Source organism: Antechinus flavipes, chromosome 6 (genome assembly GCF_016432865.1).
Source record: "Antechinus flavipes isolate AdamAnt ecotype Samford, QLD, Australia chromosome 6, AdamAnt_v2, whole genome shotgun sequence".
Classification (NCBI taxonomy): Eukaryota; Metazoa; Chordata; class Mammalia; order Dasyuromorphia; family Dasyuridae; genus Antechinus; species Antechinus flavipes.
In genome coordinates, this window is record NC_067403.1 from 51543888 (window position 1) to 51558701 (window position 14814).

The 14814-nt window shown below is 35.4% G+C and overlaps 1 pseudogene; it reads left to right on the plus strand.

Moving 5' to 3' along the window:
* The first annotated feature begins 375 nt into the window (after window positions 1-375).
* On the plus strand, window positions 376-1950 carry LOC127539685 (glyceraldehyde-3-phosphate dehydrogenase-like; annotated as a pseudogene).
* Window positions 1951-14814: the final 12864 nt, after the last annotated feature.

The window sequence follows — 14814 nt, forward strand, 5'->3', positions numbered from 1 at the left end:
CAAAGAAATGGATTGTAAGCAGACTAACTTGGTGGACTGTCCTGTCTACTACTCCAGATGACATAGCAAACCCCTTCAACTGAAATACTAGGTTTCTGATAGGTTAGAGTACAGAAAAGGTCATTGTGATGACCTCTTTCTCCTGCCCTCATATGAATTTAAGAATAAAAGGAAGTAATTCTCCGGAGGAAACAAGGGCAGTGGGGGTGAGGGGAGGTGGGGGGTTGGGGATCCAAGCGAGAGTAGGGGGAACCGCGATGTTCGCCTTCGCCTTCTTCCCTCTTTAAGGGGAGACAAAGGTGCATATTAGAAAACAAGGCGGGGCGATCTGTTTGGCGGGAGGATCCGCTACTTTGGTAAAGTCCCTGAGACAAGATGGTGAAGGTCGGAGTCAATGGGTTCGGCCATATTGGACTCCTGGTGACCCATGCTGCGTTCAACTCAGGCGGAGTAGACATTGTGGCCATCAATGACCCCTTCATTGACCTTAACTATATGGTTTATATGTTTCGATATGATTCCACCCATGGCAAGTTCAAGGGCACTGTCAAGGCTGAGAATGGAAAGCTGGTGATCAATGGGAAGGCCATTACCACCTTCCAGGAGCGGGGTCCCACCAACATCACATGGGGAGATGCTGGAGCCGACCACGTCATCGAGTCCGCTGGCATGTTGACTACCATGGAGAAGGCCGGGGGTCCCTTGAAGGGTGGGGCTAAGTGCGTCATCATCTCTGCGCCTTCCGCTGATGCCCCGCTATTCGTGATGGGAGAGAACCATGAGAAATAGGACAATTCCCTTAAGATTGCCAGCAACGCCTCCTGCGCTACCAACTGCTTGGCGCCCTTGGCCAAGGTCATTCACGACAACTTTGGCCTTGTGGAAGGTCATGGCCACAGTCATGCCATCTCTGCTGCTCAGGAGACAGGCGGCGGCCCTTCCGGCTAGCTGCGGCGGGATGGGTGGGGCGCTGCCCAGAGCTTCATCCCTGCCTCCCCCGGCGCTGCCACGGCCGTGGGCAAGGTCATACCCGAGCTGGACGGAACGCTCCCAGGCATGGCCTTCCGCCTTCCGAATCCCAACCTATCCAGGCCTGCCGCCTGGAGAAACCCGCCAAATATGCCGACGTGGAGAAAGCGGGGAAGCGAGCAGCAGCGAGACCCCGGAAGGGCATCTTGGGCTACGCAGGATGTAGCCCGTGACTTCAGCGGCAACACCCGCTCTTCCGCCTTTGATGCGGGCGCTGGCTTCGCCCCCAGTGGCCATTTTGTCAAGCTCATTTCCTCGTATGACAACGAGTGTGGTTACAGCAACCGCCTAGTGGACCTCATGCTCTAGATGGCCTCCAAGGAGTAAAGTGGGCGGCCATGGATCTTCATCCCAGCCAAAAAAAGTTGTGGGGAGCCCACATCCCTAACCTGAGCTCCTGTACTGGGGATCTCCTGCCCCATTCACCTCACTGTCCCAAAGCCACCCCTGTAGTAGCGGGGAGAAGCCTAGAGTGCCCTATATTGTGTACCATCAATACAGTCACCGTATTCAGGTAAAAAAAAAAAATAAATAAAAGGAAGCAGAATGGGTGGGAGAAGGAAAAGTAGAAGGGGAAATGTGGACATATTATATAAGCATTGAGTTCTGGGGACATAGACAAGATTAAAAATAGGGAAACCCAAAGCAGTTTGATAGAACTCCACCTATCACTAACTTAGCACTTTTAGAATTGTTTGGGTATTTATAAAAGAGTTTTCATTTTGAATTTGCAAAGTCTGTGAATTTTTGTTTTTCTTTTCATGACCCAAACTACACCTGAGCTATTTCTTACATATCCAAAAGGGTTCTCCTGGTGTTTCTCTTAAATGGAATCATAACATTTCCAATTTACATTATATTGTAACTCAAAATAAGAACTCATAAAAACTCTGACTGGGAAAGTAAAATTCTATAAAGAGGTGTTTTTTTTTTTTAATCCCATAACCTTTGTTACTAAAACATGGTAAATAAATACTAAGTTTGAAAGCTGACTTGTCTAATAATCTTTAATGAATATTTCAGTACTTGATACTTGGAAACTTAGTTTGGAATTAAAGTAATGAACACTTGAAGGTACTGTTTTGCCAAAAAATAAAGGGAAGCTTTTTTTTAAGTTCAATGAAAAAAATATAATGCTGCTATTGTTATAATTGTTGCTACCCTAATGAGCATTATTGGATTTTCTACTAATAGTAAGAGAAAATATCGAACAAATGGCAAACATATGGTGTACACATGGAAATGCCTCACAGAGTTTAAACTTGGAATGATTCTTGAAATGAGTGATTGGCATATACATATAAAAACTACTCAATGTGTTCTGTGTATATTGTAATAAAGACAAAGGTTATATCTGCAGATCACAATATGACACCAAATTTTCTCAGTAGGAATTTCCTAGGACAATTAATAACAAAGCGCTGAATATGATAATAAAATAATGCACTTTTTATATCGCTAAGTTGAACAAATGTCTTTATAGTTTCCCTCTTGTTGTGCTCTATTGTCTTTACTTTGTCAATACAATTAATTCTTACTTTTGGCTAAACTCTTCTCCTCAGAAAATTGTTATTGACTCTCTTTCCTAAGAAAATCTATTGTGTACTGGTACCATGGTGGTAAAATGTTTACCCTTAGAGTCCTTGAGATGGAACTCATGAATGAACTCTCTGTGGGGAACATATTCTAGAATTTTACCTCTAAGGAGAGTCAAGAAATTACTATTTAGTAAATGAAAAATATTTTCAAAGTGTAAAATATATACCAAGGCAGCTTTTATTTTATGTCTCCTTTTGATTTTTTTAATCACAATTTTTATCACTCTAATTTTACATTGCTTTCTTTTCCAAATATATGCATTTCCCCTCTCTTACTCAGAGAGTCATCTCTTATCACTAGACCACTAGGGGGGAAAGCATAGTAAGCAGCTTGTTCAATCATTGCCATCTGCCTGCTATCCCCCCCTTATTACTGATTCATTGCCTATAGGAGTTTCTAAGTGTAAATGCTTCCTCTCTGCTCTAGGAAGCTAGCCCCAAGTCCCTATTTAGAAAAAAAAAAATTCTAGAAAAAACCTTCAGTATTAGATCTGTCTTTTCTCTAGAAATATTCCCTGCTAAATATTCCTTCCAAATTCATTTCTAAAAAAGTATACTCGCTAGCAAGGATAATATTACTTACAATGACCAAGTCAGTGCTAAAAACAGTGAAAGATAAACATTCTAAACTATAACCAGAAGGAAAGGCTTCAGGCTTTGTAAAGGGGAGAAAGAAGACATAGAATTAATGCTTTCAGATTCTGTAATGATGATATAGAAGATGGTTTCAGCAACACAGCATCTATCATAGATCTCATCTTACCTGATTGATCAGCCCAAAAAGCCTGTTGCAAAGTTCTAGCTCCTCAGGATCTTTAGGGCACCTGTCTTTGGTCATGTTTTCACTCTTCCAGATTCACTCAGCTCACAAACATCCCTTCTCATAACCGTGTTTCTTCTATTAGTCTCATCAGGACCCAGGTTTCCTATTGCATTTAACTTTTGCTTGGACTGACTTTTAAAAGTCATCAGAACGTGGTTTAGCATTGTCTTATCCTGCTGTTTCCCTTTTTTTACCCACTTGAACTTTTTAGCATTTCCTAAAGAGATCCCTGGTCAATGGCATTTTTATTGTTAGCATCTCTTGTCAGTTCTTTTGAACTTTATGAATTGTTTTGTTAAAAGTACATTGAGAATTTGTTTTAAGAGTTTAAGACACAAGACCTGAAATTCTGAATGGCTAGGTGTTCAGATATGATTAATTTAGATAGTCTATGGATTTTTTTCATGTTTAAAAGACATTGTCACAAATTTAAGATACAATTTATCCAAAAAATGTAATAGCAGGAGAGGAAAAAGAAAATGAAAGAGTGGAAGAGAAAGAGAAAGGGAAAAGAAGAGGAGGCAGAAAAACAGAATGAGAATAATAATATCTATATTATTGAACATGTATTAGAGAGAAAAGCTTGTGAAGTTCCAATATGGGATGTAAGTATTTAACATTGGATATTCAACTGGATATTTCTGTTCCAGGAATGTTCCAAAAGATCCTAGGAAAGAAAAAAATGATAAAAAGAAAAATGGAGTTTACTCACATATCACCACATTTTAGAAAGTAGCAACTATCAAATGAGTTCCTCTCTAGGAATTAACTATCCATTAAAATATATTTAAGGACATCAAAATAGGTTAGCTCTTTTGGATCATTCATCTAATTAGGTGTACCTTTTCACACTTAGAATAAAATGAAAATAGTGCATCCCACGTAAATTATGAACTCTCTCTTCTCATGACTGTTCTTTTTGGATCATAAAAACTACATCTCTCCAAGAAGCCCGAGGAGGGATATTTAATCATGGAAAACAGCTAAACAAAGATATTTTCAAACTTCGTTGTTGTCAAAATTTGTTGTTTAAAAAGCAACATTGCACAATACTTAAAGGACTGTCTGAAGTCACAAAGGCTTGGATTCAGGTGTGTTGTGTAGAGGGAGTTTGTACATGTTAAAGCTGATGAAATCACCAATTCAGATCACCAAATCACCAAAGTTCTTCACATACCTATGAAACTAAAGAGTACAATTAATACTTAGGAGGCTGCCACATGAGCAAAAGAAATTAGACCTCCCATATTTGAATGTATTTGTATTGTTGCTTTCAACCCACCCAATTTTCTATAACATCTAGATCTGACTACTATATATAAATGCTATAAAATACATAAATAATAAATTATTTTAAAAACTAAAATCAAGACCACAGAAACATAGGTATAATATTTGAAAGGGACTTTAAAGGTCATCTAAACCCCTAATTTTATGTAGGAATAAACAAAGACCCCAAGGGAGTGAAATGACTTGCCTAAGATTACACAGAGTTTACTGAAAATCCTGAGACTTCAAATCATGAGCTCTTTTCTTTATATTACAAGAATTTTTCTTAAGGAAAAAAAGCATTAAATAAGAAAGCATATACATTGTTTTTTTATCAGTTATTTGTGATTAAATTCCTGAACAGTAACTTCATTAGAATTAGATACTAGAAATAGAATTAGAATTAGATGAGAAATAGTACTATTTCATTAAGAAATAGGAGTAAGGAAAAAGAATGTATAAATATGTCTATCAGTGTAAAGTTTTATACTAATGCTGTAAATCAATGAATATTAATATATCAGCAATTTCATTGAAGAAACTGGAAAGATCACATTTTGAAGTAAAGTAAATTTAAAATGATAGAATTTATAGGATCACAAAATTTGAGTTCAAAAAGATGAGGAATGAGGAAGCCAAGAAAGACCACCCAATGCCAGCTAGTAGAAGAATCACTTTTTGAACTGAAATCATCTCATCGCCAGCCTAGTCATATTTTTATTTACCATAACTGCTTCAACATTATAAAACTGCAATATATTTAGACCCTTTTGACATCTTCTCTGGCTAATGACTTTAATAAAAACTATGTTTTATACATTCTTCTCTAAAGATCACCACCATTAAGATGTCTAGCCAAAACTATCCTTTCAAAGATAGATTAGCACAAGGATCAGAAATCACCAAAAAAAATCCATAATAACAACACTTGAAGGGGTTTTAAGGTATTAATGGGTTATTTCTTGCTTTCAGTCAAATGAATGTTTGAGCCTAAGACAAATCTATTCTTTTTTAAAAAAAAAATCTAGCAATGGAAACTATAAAGTCTCTCCAAAATATAATTTCAACCTTTATTTATAAATTTATTTCATGCTAATCCTTTCCATGTGTTCTACAACCTAACCGAACTGGGTTTATCATTTGACTATTCCCTCTGCTTTCCCATTTCCAAACTTTTGCCAGTGTTGCATATGGAAGAGTCCCCTACCAAACCTCCCCTCTGAAAACACGATCCATCCTTCAAAGTAGTTTTCATATGCCTTCTCTTTCTTGAATTTTTTTCCTTTTCTTTCAAAACATAAACATTCAACTACAAAAGATTTAAAGGAAAATCACGCTTTCTGTGTGTTAAGTGTATCAAGTGAATAGGATTTTTGGAGGGATATCAACATGAATTGTAAGAGATGAAAAAGCATGGGTAACTCATGTTTATTCTTAGAGGGACTGGCAACTAATTACAAACTAATCCTTCATTAATTTTTCCGATGGTATTTGTTCTGTATCTTTCTTCTGGAAATTCACTATATCCTATTTATATATTTTCATAATTTATTTACTGCTTCACCATCCAAATTGTTAACTCCTCTAAGGCAAAGAACAGTGGCTAATTTACCTTTTTTAAGATTCCACAGCACCTAGCACATTGTATAACACAAAGAAGGCACTCAAAAAACTCTGCTGCATTTTTTCTTATTCAGTCCTTTTTGACGAGTAGGAATAAGTGAACATCTTCCATATAAAAACTGCTATTTTAATGCAAGACAGAAACTGTCATGCAGTAGCCTTTTCTTTTTGCTCCCAATCTATATGTGTGCCTAGCCAGCCTCATAGAAGTTCATAGAACAACTTTCAATAGAAGAGTTCTTGTCTGACTGAAAAATCACTATTCCCTAGTTTCTCTCTTTAAAAAAAAAAAAAGTATTATAGCAAACTTTATGCAGGTAAGTCTCAGAGAATCAACTATTAAACACTCTCAATAGGAAAATCTTAAAAAGTGAAAGTTTTTTTTCCTAGATATGTAGATAGAACCTAACATATGAAACTGTAATACATGAAAAGTTCATAGGGCAAATAATCAGAAGATCCTGCCTGTCACTTGATAAGTATATCAACCAAAGCAAGATATCTTCCTTGTTTGTGTTTCAGTTTCTTCATCTGAAAAATGGGAATAATAATAATCACATGTTTATATTTGGCTTATTATTTCTATTATTTTTATAACATTATTTCTAAGAAAAAATATTATTAAAAAGCATTAGTATTTCAACTAATATTATCATTTGTCATATCAAGTGTTTTGAAGGGGTTTTTTTACTAAATTTTATTGTAAGTAGAACAATAACTTCCTAGATTTAGGTCTTTGCATAAATAAAATGAAGAAATTTTCACTGATGTTCCTTCCAGCTCCTTATTTTTTCCTTAAAATTGAATAACACAATCATAGCCTTTTAGGATTGAAAGCAACTTGAAATACCATATTGTCCAACTGCTATCTTAATGAATGCCCTCCATAAAGCCTTCTAAACAGACTTTTGCATGAATACTTAGTGAAGAACCTTTCATGTCCTCAGAAAACCTATTCCATTTGGACAACTGCCAATTTTTAGGAAGCTTTTCCTTAACTCAGGATGAAATCTGCCTATCTTTACCTTCCATCCATTTCACTGTAGTTCTTCAGGAAAACAGAGAAAATCTAATAGCTCTTCCATGGAACAGCTCTTGCAGTTACTTGGAGACAGCTAATATAACCCTCTAAGTCTTTTCTTTTTCATGCTAAACATCCTCAGTTTCTTCAGTGTAATAAGCTTCTTCAGTATATAAAAGTTATAATCTCAAAGCTTTTCATAATCTTATTCATTCTGTGTCTGCATCTATCATATCAATATCCTTCCTAAAACATGTCCTTCAGAACAGAACAGAAGAAAGTGCACGGAAGGATTGCTATCTCCCTAGTCTTATTTACAACACCTATATTAATGCAGCCTAAGAATGGTGCGGTGAATAAAGAACTAGACTGAGAGCTAGTCTAGTATCTTAATCAACATGGAACCTGAGAAAAGTCACCTATGCTTTTATTATCCCAGGCATCACTTTTAAGACTAAGTTGTATAGTTTTTGATCAGTTTTGGCTAGTATTTCCTAAAATACATAAATAAAATAAAATAAAATAAATATTAGCTTTCCTGGCTGCTATCATCACATTCTTCCTTATGCTGAGATTTCTGTCTTGTAAGAATCTCAGATTTTTTTCAGATGTCTTAAGGTTCATAAAGTTTTCTCATCTTGAATCTGAGATGTTTTAAAGTTGATTATAAGTCTTCACTTTTATCCCTATTGAATTCCATCTTCATAGACTGAGCTCAACATTCTAGTTTGATCCTCAGATTATTTGATTCTAAATAAAATCAGAATTATATATGGGCACAATTATGGATATATCATATTCATCAAAACATACTTTTTCTTCAGAGGGTTTATTGTTATTTTGACTTGACTCTGGTGAATTTCAAAAGAACATTGTTTCTTCTTAATGTTTTATTGATTCAAGCCAAAAATGAATAGTGGAAATTTATATATATTAATATTTACTCATTTCAACATAAGATAGAATATTTGGTGAATTTCTTCTAGGCATGAATGATGGAGGTTCTAGCATGGTCAAGTGCACAGTTTCCTAAGTGATTAAAAAGCTGAAAAAATTAATGGTGTAGAAGAGGCTGAGTCAGAATTGAGTATGCATACTAAAAGTACAAATAGTCTCTTCATCTCTTCCCTGGGAGTGATGGTAAGGACATTGGAACTGGCAGAAACACAGCAGAATGATCAATTTTTACCTAACCTAGCATTGGATTGATCTGTCAGCGAAGATCACACATCTGGAAGGGGGCTAATCAGATAAGCAAGGGAATGATTAATTTATCATGATACTGTGCCCCAAAATAAACTTGGTATGATCTCTGCAAAGAAAAAAAAAAGGACTCCCAAGATTAATAGTCATGAACTACCTCTGAGTCTTATGTGATTTCTGCACCTGTTCCTGATTGCCTTGGAACTTTAAACCTGAGTTCACTCTGTCCAAGGAGTTTACAGGAAGTAGGAAGAATGTCTCTGGTTTGGGTTGTTTTAATAATTTCTATTTTTGATATACCTTTGTAAAGTTCATTGGCTTCAAATTTAATTAATATTGTGAAGAGCAAGGAAGATGTTGGCTCCTAAACCATAAAAGATGTCCCTCAGTGTTTCCCTAGAATCCCTAGAGGGGAAGTATAATCAACCACCTTTTCGGAAATAACCTGTCACTGTAAGTGGGGGTTGAGAAAGTGAGCCTTCTGAGATCATTATATGTCATTTGTATACAAGATTTTTCATAAAAATAACTAGAAATTATATCATTTTAGGAGAATTAATTTCTTTTAATCTCCTTCAGAAGGTCATATTGTATTGTGATTATATAATTCTAGCAAATATGTCTCCAAAGTAGATGGCAAGTTTTATCATGTAGGTTTTATTTGTGCAAAACTTTAAAAAAATAAGAAAAATAAGTTTTTTGGCCTGCATTGACAATTTTGTCTCTGAAGAAAATATAATGATAAATATCAGCCTCAGAAGAGCATTAAGTGCCACCTAGTGATAAAAAAAAGATTCAAAAGCAGAAAGAACTAGAATTTCATTAGCTTACTGTCTAAATTATCATAGAATTTTCTAAGTCTGTCAATTGGTCTGATTTACAAATATAAGGGTAGAGAAAATATTCAATTTGAGTGGTTCTGAAACTGTGTAATAGATGTCATTCTGCCTCTTTGTTAAAATCTCTTTGTTAATTTAATCATCTTCCTGTCTCTCATGCAAGCTTTTACTTTTAAAAAATAGATATAAGATGAACTAGATTCACATTTGTTGAAATTGCCTTAATTGACATGGCTTAGATGCCTGAACATATTGATTTTGAGGTTTTCAAGCTTTTTTGCATATTCATCTTAAAGAACATCAGCAAGTGCTATGATTTGAAATCTATGGCAGGGTAGGAAGAAAGGGAACATAATGTGAAATGTAAATACATAATACTGAATTAACATGACCACAAAGTGAGCACTATGAGATCTCATCCATCATTTAACCACTGCCTAGCTGAGCTACCCTGTGTGATACCGACATATATAATATTAATTATACTAAGATACTAATTTATATATACAAGTATATTATATATTATACATATAATCATATGGAAAGTAATATGAGGGAAACCTGCTGTTATGTATATCGTCATAAATATGCATACAGACAGATGATAGATGGATAGATCTATTCAGTATCTATCTTGCATATATCTAGATATCAGTTCTTTTCTTTTTCATTTTTTTGTCCCTCTTTAAGGAGAGGGACAGTTTCTTTGTCTACTTTGTAAGCTCAGTGCTTACTTAATGTTTAGTTAAGTAAATGTTTAATAAGTGCTTCTGACTTATTGGTTGTTTACCAAATGAAAAATTAACCCATGCTGTCCTTAAAATTCTATTTTAATACTTGTGATGTGGTCAAGTCAATAGTCAACAAATATTTATTAATCTTTTACTATGTGCCAAAGAGTATGTTAAGTTTGGGGGATATAAATACAAAAAAAAAAGAAAAGAAAAGAAAAGAAAGGAAGGAAGGAAGGAAGGAAGAAGGAAGAAGGAAGAAGGAAGGAAGAAAGGAAGGAAGGAAGAAGGAAGGAAGAAAGGAAGGAAGGAAGGAAGGAAGGAAGGAAGGAAGGAAGGAAGGAAGGAAGGAAGGAAGGAAGGAAGGAAGGAAGGAAGGAAGGAAGGAAGGAAGAAAGGAAGGAAGGAAGGAAGGAAGGAAGGAAGGAAGGAAGAGAGAGGGAGGAAGGAAGGAAGGAGGGAAAGAAGGAAGGAAGGGAAGAGAGAGGGAGGAAGAAGGAAGGAAGAGAGGGAGGAAGGAAGGAGGGAAGAGAGAGGGAGGAAGAAAAGAAGGAAGGAATGAAGGGAGGGAGAAAAAAGGAAGGAAGGAAGGAAGGAAGGAAGGAAGAAAGGAAGGAAGGAAGGAAGGAAAGCAGGCAGGAAGGAAGGAAGGAAGGAAGGAAGGAAGGAAGGAAGGAAGGAAGGAAGGAAACCTCTGTCCTCAAGGAGTTTAGGGAGTCAAGGCAAATCAACAAATATTGATTAAATATCTATGAAATTGTTCCAGTTTTGGGGAGATCACGTAGTACACTGGAAAGAGGATTGACTTTAGAGTCAAAAGCTAGGGCAGCAAGGTAGCACCATAGAGCATGACACTTGGAGTCAGGAAGACAGAAATTTGAATCCATACTGGACCACTTAATAATTGTATGACTCCAGGGATCATTTAATTTTGTTTGCCTCAGTTTTTCAGTCTGTAAAATTGGGTAATAATAATGCCTGTCTTGCAGAGTTTTATCAAGTGAGATATTTGTAACATGATTTGCAAATTTGAAAGCATTAAGTAAATGAGAATTATTTATTATTGTTGTTGTCATTGTTGTTAAATCTCACGATACCAACTGGTAAAATTTGGACAGTTCACTTAACCACTTTGGACCTCACTTTACTTTTATATGAGGGAGATGGATTAAGAAGGCTGTTCCAACTCTAAAATGCGGTCTGATTTTTTTCAGTAACAATAACTCTTGAAATTTTCAAACTTTGGGTTATACTGATGCTATGTTAACATTACATACATTTATGGATTACTCTTGCTTTGTGAAAAATCTCTTTAAAAAAATTAAACAGTTAAGAAAAACTAATAATATTGTGACCTCAGCTTATATGAAGTTCATGCATCCCTCACACATATCAATTTTTAGAAATTAACAGAAAATTGTATTTTCTTTCTCATTTTTTCCTCTCTGATTTTTGATTTTTCTTTTGCATCAAGATGATTGTATAAATATGTATACATATATTGGATTTAACATGTATTTCTACCATGTTTAACATATATTGGAATACTTGCCATCTAAGAGAGAGGATAGGGGAAGGGGGGAAATTGGAATACAAGGTTTTCCCAGGGTTAATCTTGAAAAATTATCCATGCCTACATTTTGAAAATAAAAAGCTTTAATTAAAAAATTAAAAATAAGCAGAAATATATTTATATCCCCCCAATCTCTACTCCATCAAAAAGGGAAAAAAATTAAATTAAATGATTGTAACAAATATTCAAACAAACAAATTTTCCATTGGCTGTGCCCAAAACAATATAGATAGATAGATAGATAGATAGATAGATAGATAGATAGATATTTCCATTAAGTGGAGTTAGATTTGAATTGGTAAAAGGAATACATTTACCAGTGAAATCACAGTATTGGAGTACCTCTCAATCTGAATACAAATCTTAATTTCATTTCTCTTCTACCAAGTAAAAAGATTATTAACCATGCAATTATTTGAAGCTGTGTGCCACTCTTTGTGCTAGTTTGAGAGTTCCACTAAATCAATACCTGTATTATTTCTTCTTAATTTCTCCCTCTATCCCAAGTGCCTTGTACAAATATAGAAAATGGTTATTAAAGTTTGCAATTTTGATATCTACACAATCTGTTGAAAAATAAAAAAAGCCAAGTCAGTTGGCCTGTATATTTAACCACCTAAGTAAAAAAAAAAAATGTGTATATGTGTGTATGCATGCTTGTATGTATGTAAATAGCTAGAAAATGTAAAATGAATAATCAGAGACTGGTTGTTGGCTAATAATTTGAGAAATTCCTAAAGACATGCTTTAGGTTTTGTCACTGTTGAGGTAATATAATGTTGTGGACAGGATGTTGAACCAGGAGACTGAGGTTTGAGCTGCACTTCAGACATATGTCAAGGTGATGGCAGAAAAGTCATCTGTAAATTAGGCACTGACCCACACTTAACATCATACACCAAGATAAGGTCAAAATGGGTTCATGACCTTGGCATAAAGAATGAGATTTTAAATAAATTGGAAGAGCATAGGATAGTTTACCTTTCAGACCTGTGGAAGAGGGAGGAATTTATGACCAAAGAAGAACTAGAGATCACTATTGACCACAAAATAGAAAATTTTGATTATATCAAATTGAAAAGTTTTTGTACAAACAAAACTAATGCAGACAAGATTAGAAGGGAAACAATAAACTGGGAAAACATTTTTATAATCAAAGGTTCTGATAAAGGCCTCATTTCCAAAATACATAGAGAATTGACTCTAATTTATAAGAAATCAAGCCATTCTCTAATTGATAAATGGTCAAAGGATATGAACAGACAATTCTCAGACCAAGAAATTGAAACTATTTCCACTCATATGAAAGAGTGTTCCAAATCACTATTGATCAGAGAAATGCAAATTAAGACAACTCCGAGATACCACTACACACCTGTCAGATTGGCTAGAATGACAGGGAAAGATAATGGGGAATGTTGGAGGGGATGTGGGAAAACAGGGACACTGATACATTGTTGGTGGAATTGTGAACACATCCAGCCATTCTGGAGAGCAATTTGGAACTATGCTCAAAAAGGTATCAAACTGTGCATACCCTTTGACCCAGCAGTGTTTCTACTGGGCTTATACCCCAAAGAGATACTAAAGAAAGGAAAGGGACCTGTATGTGCCAAAATGTTTGTGGCAGCCCTGTTTGTAGTGGCTAGAAGCTGGAAATTGAATGGATGCCCATCAACTGGAGAATGTCTGGGTAAATTGTGGTATATGAATGTTATGGAATGTTATTGTTCTGTAAGAAATGACCAGCAGGATGAATACAGAGAGGACTGGTGAGACTTACATGAACTGATGCTAAGTGAAATGAGCAGAACCAGGAGATCATTATATACCTCAACAACGATACTGTTTGAGGATGTATTCTGATGGAAGTGGATCTCTTCGATAAAGAGAGCTAATTCAGTTTCAATTGATCAAGGATGGACAGAAGCAGCTACACCCAATTAAAGAACACTGGGAAATGAATGTAAACTGCTGGCATTTTTGTTTTTCTTCCCAGGTTATTTTTTACCTTCTGAATCCAATTCTTCCTGTGCAACAAAAGAACTGTTTGGTTCTGCACACATATATTGTATCTAGGATATATGGTGACATATTCAACATGTATAGGACTGCTTGCCATCTGGGGGAGGAGATGAAGGGAGGGAGGGGAAAAGTCGGAACAAAAGTGAGGGCAAGGGATAAGGTAAAAAAAAATTACCCAGGCATGGGTTCTATCAATAAAAAGTTATAATTAAAAAAAAGAAAGAAAGAAAGAAAAGTCATCTGCTTCTCAGAACCAGAGCTTCAAAATGTCTTCATAATGGAGATAACATTTGCATGACCTACCTCCCGGCAAAGGTTGAAAGGACTTTGCAAATTTAAAAGAATTAATATAAATATGAGGAATTATTGTCACTTTTCAAAACACATCTTGTGGACAATGGTTAACAAAAGTCCTTGGACAATGTCCAGTATGACAAAAAAGAAATACTGTTTCAGTGGCTTTCACTGTTACGGGCTTTTTGGAAGTTTCTTTAATGACATATTACATGTAGAAAGGAAATCAGTGATTCCAAAGAATTTAAAACAGCTTAGATTATTTTTTACATATGAAAAAGATAAGAATTAACATTTTAACTCTACTTTCAATAATAATTATTATGAAGTATTAGACAGAATTTGTGTAATATTTTAGCACATAGTAATGAACCTATTAACTGGGTTGACATCTTTTTTGAGAGAACCTTGGAAGTAGAATAAGGAATATATATAGACCAGCAGGATGAATACAGAGAGGACTGGCAAGACTTACATAAACTGATGCTGAGTGAAATGAGCAGAACCAGGAGATCATTATATACCTCAACAACGATACTGTTTGAGGATGTACTCTGATGGAAGTGGATCTCTTCGATAAAGAGAGCCTTAATTGATCAAAGATGGACAGAAACAGCTACATCCAGAGAAAGAACACTGGGAAATGAATATAAACTGCTTGCATTTTTGTTTTTCTTCCCGGGTTATTTATACCTTCTGAATTCAATTCTCCCTGTACAACAAGAAAACTGTTCGGTTCTGCACACATATATTGTATCTAGGATATACTGCAACCCATTCAACATG